The sequence below is a fragment of the Muscardinus avellanarius genome (genome assembly GCF_963383645.1).
Source record: "Muscardinus avellanarius genome assembly, chromosome: 2".
NCBI lineage: Eukaryota > Metazoa > Chordata > Mammalia > Rodentia > Gliridae > Muscardinus > Muscardinus avellanarius.
In genome coordinates, this window is record NC_137787.1 from 57,956,937 (window position 1) to 57,966,133 (window position 9,197).

Sequence of the window (9,197 nt, forward strand, 5' to 3'; positions counted from 1 at the left end):
ATCATTTTAGTGAAGAATTTGGGAACTGAACGATAAATTATAGAACTAGATAAAATCCTAACATCTCTCCAAACCCTTCATTTAAAAATTGGGGCTGAGTCGGGCGTGGTGGCGCATGCTTATAATCCCAGCATTTGGGAGGCTGAGACCAGAGGATCGTGGTTTGTGGACAGCCTCAGCTACTTAGTGAGGCCCTTCGCAACTCATTGATATCCTGTTTCAAAATAAAGAACAACAACAACAAAAAAAATGGGCAGGGGGTGTAGCTCAGAGGTCAAATGCCTCTGGGTTCCATCCCCAGACCCTGAAAAAAAAAAAAAAATTGGGGGCTGGGCATGGTAACACACTCTTGTAATCCCAGTACTTGGAAGGCTGAGACAGGAGGATTGCAGGTTTGTGACTAGCCTCAGCAATTTAGGGAGGCCTTCTGCAACTTAATGAGACCCTGTTTCAAAATGAAAAATAAAAAATAGGGTTGGGGGCATAGTTCAGAGGTAGAATGCCCCTGGGTTCAATCCCTAGTGCCACAAAAATAAATATATAAATAAATAATGGGGGGGCTACCCAAATTAAGAGAGTTGGTAGTTGAGACAGTTTGGAATCCATAACTTTTACACTTGTAGACCTTAATTCTTGAGGGTGCTGAAGGCTAACATTTTTCTCATGCCTGAATTTGGAAGGAAAATTTGCACTGCTGTTGGCATCAGCCAGAGGAGATACCATCAGGCCTTCACAGTGTGATATTGAGCATGTTCTTGGAGAGTCTAGGTTCTATTGTATGGCTTACTGTTTTGGCAAAATGAGGCATTTGACATACAGGGGAATTATCATTGGGGCCTCTGCTCAATAGGAAACCATTACCAAGGCCCCATGCCAAAGAGAAAGCTTGTTCATTCAACTTCCCTTGAAGGCTAATAACTTGTAATAATCATTACATGGATTACTTGGTCCTGCTGGGTCCCAGCTTGTGAGATTCTTTCTGATCAAAGTTACCCTCTTGGACAGGCTGTGGATAAACACGCTTTAATCTCTGTGTTCTTAAAATTCTGTTATCTTGGTCCAATAAATTGCTTCCTTTTTAAAGCATAAGTACAATTTTTTCTAAACTCTTTATTTTGAAGTAGTTACAGATTCACATGAAGTGCATCGGTGGGATGGAGAGGTCCCCTGTACCTTCCACTCAGTGTCCCTCGAAAGCTGTCACACATAAATATAGAACAAGTGAGGTGTAGTGGTGCATTTAATCCCAGCACTTGGGAGGCTGAGACAGAAGGATCCCAGGCTCAAAGCCAGTGTCAGCAACTTAGCAAGGCCCTCAGCAATTTAATGAGACCCTGTCTCTAAAAGAAAAAATAAAATAGGTCTGGATGTGTAGCTTAGAGATAAAAATTCCCTGTGTTCAATTCCCAAGCATCAATAAATATGTAGAACAATAGGAAAACAAAATTAACAATGGTACAATGTATAAACAATATATATATTTGCAATTTTTAAAGGAATTTATTTTTGTGGTACTGGAGGTAGAAGCCAGGGGCATTTCTATCTCCAGGCTTTACTCCCAGGCCTACTTTATACTTTTTTTGGAACAGGGTCTCTCTAAGTTGCTGAGAGCCTCACTAAGTAGCTGAGGCTGGCTTCAAACCTATGTGGTCCTCCTGTCTCAGCCTCCCAAGCGCTGGGATTACAAGCGTGTGCCACCACGCCCGGCTTAAAGAAAAAATTTTAATCATCTTGGTAAAATATACATAACATAAAATTCCCCATCCTACTTTTAAAGTGTATGTAGTTCAGTAGCATTAAGTATATTCGCCTTATTGTGCGGCTAATCTCCAGAACTCTTTTTCTCTTGCAAAATTGCAACCCTATTCTCATCAAACACTCTCCCAACTTCCTTCTACCCAGCTTCTGGAAACCACCCTCTGCTTTTTGTCTCTATGAACTTAACCACTGTAAGATACCTCATGTTAGTGTAAATGTATAGTTTTTGTCATTTTGTAACTGATTTATTTCACTTAGTATAATGTCTCCCAGCTTCATCCATGTGTAACATGTCAGAACGTCTATCTCTTTAAAGGCTGAATCATCTTCCATTTCATGTACATATTCCACTTTATTCATTCATCCGTCAATGGACACTTGGATGGCATCCATCTTCTGGCTATTGTAAAAATATGGGTTGTATAATGTCTCTTCAAGCCCTTGATTTAAACTTTGGATATTGTTAGGGGCTGACCTGTGTCCCCACAAAATTTAGATGTTGAAACCTTAATCCCCAGTACCTCAGAATGCGGTGTATTTGGAGTAGGGTCTGTGCAGAGGGAACAAAGTTAAAAATACAATTCCTAAGGTGGACTCTAATCCAATCGGACTGGCGTCCTTATATGGAGTGGGGACTTACACACATCGAGAGACACCAAGTGCTTGTGCACAGAGAGCTGAGCTTGTGAAGAGGCAGCAAAAAACAAGTCATCGCCAGCCAGGGGGAGGCCTTGGTAGAAACCTGGCCTGCAGACACCTTATAGTGGATTTCTAGACTCCAGAGCTACGAAAAATGAATTTCTGTTGTTAAGTAACCAAATATGTGGTATTTTATTGTGACATCCCTTGAAAACCTCTATAGGTTTGCTAAAAATCTCACCTGGAAGTGAGATTACTGTATCATACAGTAATTTGATTTTAATTTTTTGACAAACCGTCATTCTCTTTTTTTGTAGCAGTTGCATGAAAATATGTTTCAACAAAAAGTGCACAAGTGCACAATGATTCCGATTTCTACACATCTTTATCAACATTTACTTTCTTATTTTCTGGTTTTAAATTTTAAAAAATATTTTATTTTAAATATACATTTTATTGGTGCATTGTAATCGTTCATCTTAATTTGTGACTCTACAAGATGGTAGAGGCATACATGCACACATCACTCATTTACGCTTTCCGTGTTTCCACCTCATTCTCTCCCCCTCCCTCCTTTTCATGTTTGGCTTAGCGATCGGCTTTGATAAGTTTTTGAATGTACATCATGTACATTAGGGAAATTTTCTCTTTCCCCCTTCCATCCCCCCTCAGTAGGTCACCATATTTGCTCATCTATGGTTTATTCTTCCTCTAGAGTTCCTCCTATGACCCATTCCTCCCTAGCTTTCACATATTAGGGAGAGTATCTGATTTCTTATTTTTGGTGACTGACTAATCTCACTTAGCATAATGTCCTCCAGTTCCATCCATTTCCCTGCAAATGATGTAATTGTGTTCTTCTTTATGGCTGAGTATAAAATTCCATTGTGTCATATCCCATAATTTGGTAATCAATTTATCTGTTGATGGACATCTTGATTGGTTCCATAGTTTGGCATTTTGAATTGTGCAACCTTGAAAATAGATACGCATGTGTTAGTTTGGTAGATTGGTTTCTATTCTTTTGTGTTGATTCCCAGAAGTGGTATTGCTGGATCATATGGTAAGTTCATTCCTGTTGTCCAAAGTGGTTGCACTAATTTGCAATCCCACCAATAATGTATTAGAGTTCCCACTTCTCTACATCCTCACCAGCATTTGTCATTGTTTATATTTTTAATGACTGCCATTCTAATTGGAGTTAGGTGAAATCTCAGGGTAGTTTTGACTTGCATCTCTCTGACTTGCATCAACTTGCTAATGATGTTGAGCATTTTTTCATACATGTATTGGCCATTTGAATTTCTTCTTTTGTGAAGTGTCTCTTTAATTCACCTGCCCATTTCTTGATTGGGTTATTTGTTTTCTTAGTGTTCAGTGTCTTGAATTCTCTTTATATTCTAGACATTAGTCATCTATTGGAGGAATAGTTGACAAAAATTTTCTTCCATTTAGCCGGCTGTTCTGTGTGTGTGTGTGTGTGTGTGTGTGTGTGTGTGTGTGTGTGTGTGATACTGGGGTTCCTAGAAACCCTTCTACCTCTGGACTACATTCCCAGACCTATTTTATACTTTTTATTTGGAAACAGGGTCTCTTAAGCCAGCGTGGCTGGCTTCAAACCTGCACGATCCTCATGTCTCTGCCTCTCAAGCGCAGGGATTACAAGCGCTGGGCTGGCTCTCTGTTCTTGATAGTTAACTTTGTTGCACAGAAGCTCTCCAATTTAGTGCAATCCCACATATTAATCCTTTTAACTTCGTGTGCCTTTGGGTCTTGTTGAGAAAGTTTTTATCTGTGTCTATGTGTTGAAATGTTGGACCTATGCCCTCTTCAGACAGGAGGATCGTGGTTCACAGACAGCCTCAGCTACTTAGTGAGGCCCTCTGCAACTCAGTGAGATCCTGTTTCAAAAATAAACAATAAAAAATTGGGCAGGGGGTGTAGCTTGGAGGTCAAATGCCTCTGGGTTCCATTCCCAGACCCGCAAAAAAAAAAAAAAAAAAAAAAAAAAAAAAAAAAAAAAGTAGGGCTGGGGGTGTAGCTTGGAGGTAGAATGCCCTGGGTTTCATCCCCAGTACCTCAAAATAAAAAAGAGAACCAACACTACCATATAGTCCAGTTGTCCCACTTCTGGGTATATATACAAAGGAAATGAAGTCAGGGTACCAAAGAGAAAGCAGGCCTATGTTTATTGCAGCACTACGCATAATAGCTAAGATATGGAATCACCTAGGTGCCCACCAACAGATGAACAAATGCAGAAAATATGGGATATATCCACAACAGAGTATTATTCAGCCAGAAAGAAAAATGAATCTTGTCATTTGCAGCAAAATGAATGGAACTGGATGGAACTGGACATTGCATTAAATTAAATAAGTCAGACATAGAACAAGTATTGTATGTGGAAACTTAAAAAAAAACAGTCAATCTAGACTTCCGGGAAGATGGCGACCGAGAAAAGCGGGGCTTAAGAGCCCCGCTAACAACCAATCTCCATTACCACAAAATCAGCGCCTTTCATAGCCAGAAAACACCATCACCAGAGAAATAAAAAAATCACCAGGCTTCAGAGAGAAAGCAGACTGAGAACAGAGCTCAGAGCCACAGAGGAGATACACCGGCTTCACGCCTGAGGATGCGGCAGCAGCGCCATACTGCCGGTGGCAGCAGCGAGGACGGCTACAGCAAGCCGAGGTGAGCCGCTGCGGAAGAGCTAGGCAGGATCTTTCGGCGCAGGGAGCATCTAAAGCTGCCAGTGGCTGAGCTCAGCACACGCTGCAGGGACTCAGAGTGGATCTCAAAACCAGAGAAGAAAAATTACGCCAGCCTCATGGCCGAGGGCATGGCAGTGGCGCCATATTGCCACTGGCGGCAGCAGCATTTAATTCACTGAGTCCAGTACAGCTACATCTGCGTACTCAAGAACAGTGAGTCAAATTGCGGGCCACAGAGGAGAAATCCCAGTACTGTACTCCCTGGGACTTGACCCAGTGGGGGAGTGGCGGTGGCAGAGATAGCACACCATAGGAGAATGTGCAACATGGCACCCCCCCACAGTCTAAAGCAGCCTCTATCGACTCTCTGGGTCAGAGACTCTGTGATACAACCCAGTAAAGGAGTAGTGGGGTCAGAGATACTACAGACTCGAGATCCAGAGCACCTTAAGCGAAGTCATAGTGACCCAAGGGAAGAACCCAGAGAAGGCACAAACTTCCGAAATCATGGGAAAGAGGAATAACACTGGAGTAATGAATGCCCACAACCCCACAACATCAGAACCCGATAAAACAGAAAATCAGAGATTTCTAGAAGATCAAATCAGGAAAATAACTATAGAAATAATAGAGGTGCTTCGAAAAGAATTCAGAGAGAGCCAAAAAGAGCTAAAGGATGCAATTAATGAAGTAAAGGCCTCAATTCAAAGCATGAACAACCAAATAGACCACATGGAGAACAGAATCTCGCTCTTAGAAGATGATCATTCCAAAACTGAACGCATAGTTTCTAATCTAGAAAAAAATATCTGACAGCAGGAATCTGACATTGAAGAAATATGGGCCCATTTTAAGAGAGCTAACCTAAGAATAATTGGAATAGAGGAGGGAAAAGAAAGTGAAACCAAAGGGATCAACAATCTCTTCAAGGAAGTAATAGCAGAAAATTTTCCAGACATAGAGCAAGAGGTCGATACACAGGTCCAGGAAACTTATAGAACTCCCTTTAGACAGGATCGGAGAAGAGGATCCCCACGCCACGTAATTGTCAAAATGACCAATGTGGAAGCCAAGCAAAGAATCTTAAAGGCAACAAAAGCAAAGGGTCAAGTGACATTCAGAGGCAAACCAATTAGAATCACTCCAGACTTCCCAAACCAAGTCATGAGAGCCAGAAGGGCTTGGAGTAACATATTCCAAACTCTGAAAGAAAACAACTTCCAGCCAAAAATTTCCTACCCAGCAAAACTTTCTATCAAATTAAATGGAAAAATAAGAAGCTTCCATGACAAACAGAAACTGAAGGAATTTATGTCTTCAAAACCAGTGCTAGAGAAAATACTCAAAGAGATTAACTACAAAGAAGAAATAGGTAACACACACCAGAACCAGAGAAACAAGATTTTCCATCCAACACACAACTTAGACTGGTTATCTGTGGAGATTCATTATTTATGTTAGTCTTTTACCTATCTCTAAATTGTATTGTTTGCTTTTATTGTTGCTAATTTTTAGGATTTCTAGTTGGAATATTAATATACCTTCAGATATAGCATTTGGAAATATTTTATCCCATTCTATTAGTAACTTTTAACTCTGTTTACAGTGTCTTTGGATATACAATATTTTTTTATTTTTTAGGGAGTTTGTATACTCTTCTGTTGCCTGTGCCATTGAAATCATATCCAAGAAATCACTGCCAATTTCAATGTTGTGAGGTTTTATGACCCAGATTTTCTTCTAAAAGTTTATAGTCTTAAGATTTATATTTAGGTCTTTTATCTATTTTGAGTTAATATTTGTATATGGGATTAGGTAAGGGTCCAATTTTATTCTTTTCCATGTAAGTATTATTTTTCAACAATATTTAGTTAAAAGATTATTATTTCCACCACCAAATGTTCGTGGAAACCTTGTCAAAAATAACTTGACAATATAGGGAAGAATTTAGGTCTAGGCTTTTATTTAACTCCAATGGTTTATATATCTGCCTTTAGAACAGTACTACACTGTTTCAATTATTATAGTTTTATATGGTTTGAAATAAGAAAATACATATCTTCTAGCTTTGTTCTTTTTCAAGATCGTTTTGGGTATATAGAATCCATATTCCATATTAGGATAGATTTTTTTTCTGAAAAATAAATATATAAATATATGATAGTTTCACCTAAAAAAATAGAAAAAAATATTCTCTGGTAAGAAAGAAAGCAAAAAGAAATATTGAAATGTTATCTTTAAGTCATCAAAAGCTTGGTATCAGACAAATGAAACTGTTATGTGAGATTATCATTTTTAATTTTGGATAAATTGCTATAATACTAGATGTCAACCACTAAGCCAAGCATGGGAAGGAGGGATGGGGAGAGAATGGGGTGGGGATCGGGTGGGGGCTGACTGGGCGATGTGTGCATGTATGTCTACAAAAGTTTGTATCCCACTATGATGTATGAATACAGTGCACCAATAAAAAAAAAACAGTCAATCTAAACATAGAGTAGTAGCTGGGCATGGTGGTGCATGCTTGTAATCCCGGCATTTGGGAGGCTGAGACCTGAGGATCGTGTTTTTCGGACAGCCTCAGCTACTAAGTGAGGCCCTCTGCAACTTAGTGAGACCCTGTTTCAAAATAAATAATAAAAAATTGGGCAGGGGTATAGCTCAGAGCTCGTATGCCTCTGGGTTCCTATCTCTAGACCTGCAACAAAACAAAACAAAAAAACATAGAGTAGTGATCACCAGGGTTTGGGAAGGATGCTGGGGTGGGTGGCAAGGGTGGAGGAAGGGTGAATGGACATTATCAATGCACATCATATGCATGTAGAGAAATATCGCACTGAATCCCATTAATATATATATTAATATGTATTGTTAAAATAAAGAAGACCTTTATCTACACTTTGGCAGGACTGCTCAGTATCTATCCAACTTTCTACATTTTTCTCCCCATTGACCTTGCTTCACACACCGTAGAAGCCAAAGCTGAGGCCACAGTTTAGTGGACAGTTGTATGGAGTAATTGTCAAGGGAAGCCGCATCAGACACTTTTCCCACCCACACAGCAGTGGCAGGAGCTATCAGTTCCTAGCTCCCAGATCTGAGCACAGTTTGTTTTATCAGCAAGCACCCTGCCTGTTCTTCATGAAAGGGAGGCATGCAGTTATATTGAATCTGGCAAGAATCTGGGAAAGAGACAGGTTATTACAAAGAATTTCTCTGATTGCCTTTTTGGATTTAATTATGTGGTAAGTGAGAATCTTGTTCACCGTATGTACCTACCTGTAGACTGCTGAGACCATGGTTCTATGCAAGAAATATAAAATAGAACTCTAATGACCCCATGCTGGCTTATTTCCATTTAATTATTGGTAATAAGGATTTATTGAAAATGAAAAACTCAGGGACAAATGTTGTATCCAGCAGAATTCTGGGACAATAGGTGTAAAACAGAACTGCCCTAGGTGATCTGTATATGTGGTCACACTAGGACACCTGGAGGGATGGGTAGTTTCCCAATGGGAGTGTGCACTGCTCTCGTTGTTCAAAATCCTGTGGCATGCTCCAGCTGCTGCCCCTGTCAGTGTGGGCTCCCCAGGGCCGAGAAATGATAGAGTTGGATGATGCTTCTTGTTCAATCCCCAGAGAACACTCCAAGGAAATTGGAAAAGCACACCTTTGCATGTGTCAGCGGGGGTGTTTTCAGAGATTATTGATACATGTAAGAGCAAACTGAGAACTGAGACCCAGGATCCAACAGGCTGGGACCCAGGAGGAATGAAAGTGGATGGAAGAGGAAGCCAGCCAGTGTGTGCAAACTTGACTCTTCTAGAGCAGGCGTGTCTAGGGCTGTCCTATTGCCAGCAAACACGAGACTGCACCTTCTTCAGTAGTTCAACGTGGACTACCCCAGCAGCTCCCCAGGGAGCTCCCAGGATTTCAGCTTCTGAATGAATGGGTATGCATCATTGGGCCCTCTAGCTTGGACTGAGTAGAAGATATTGGCTCTCCAGCTTACAGAAAGACATTGTGGGACTATCCAGCCTTGGATCCTTTATAAGCCAATCTCATAAATGCCCCTTTATA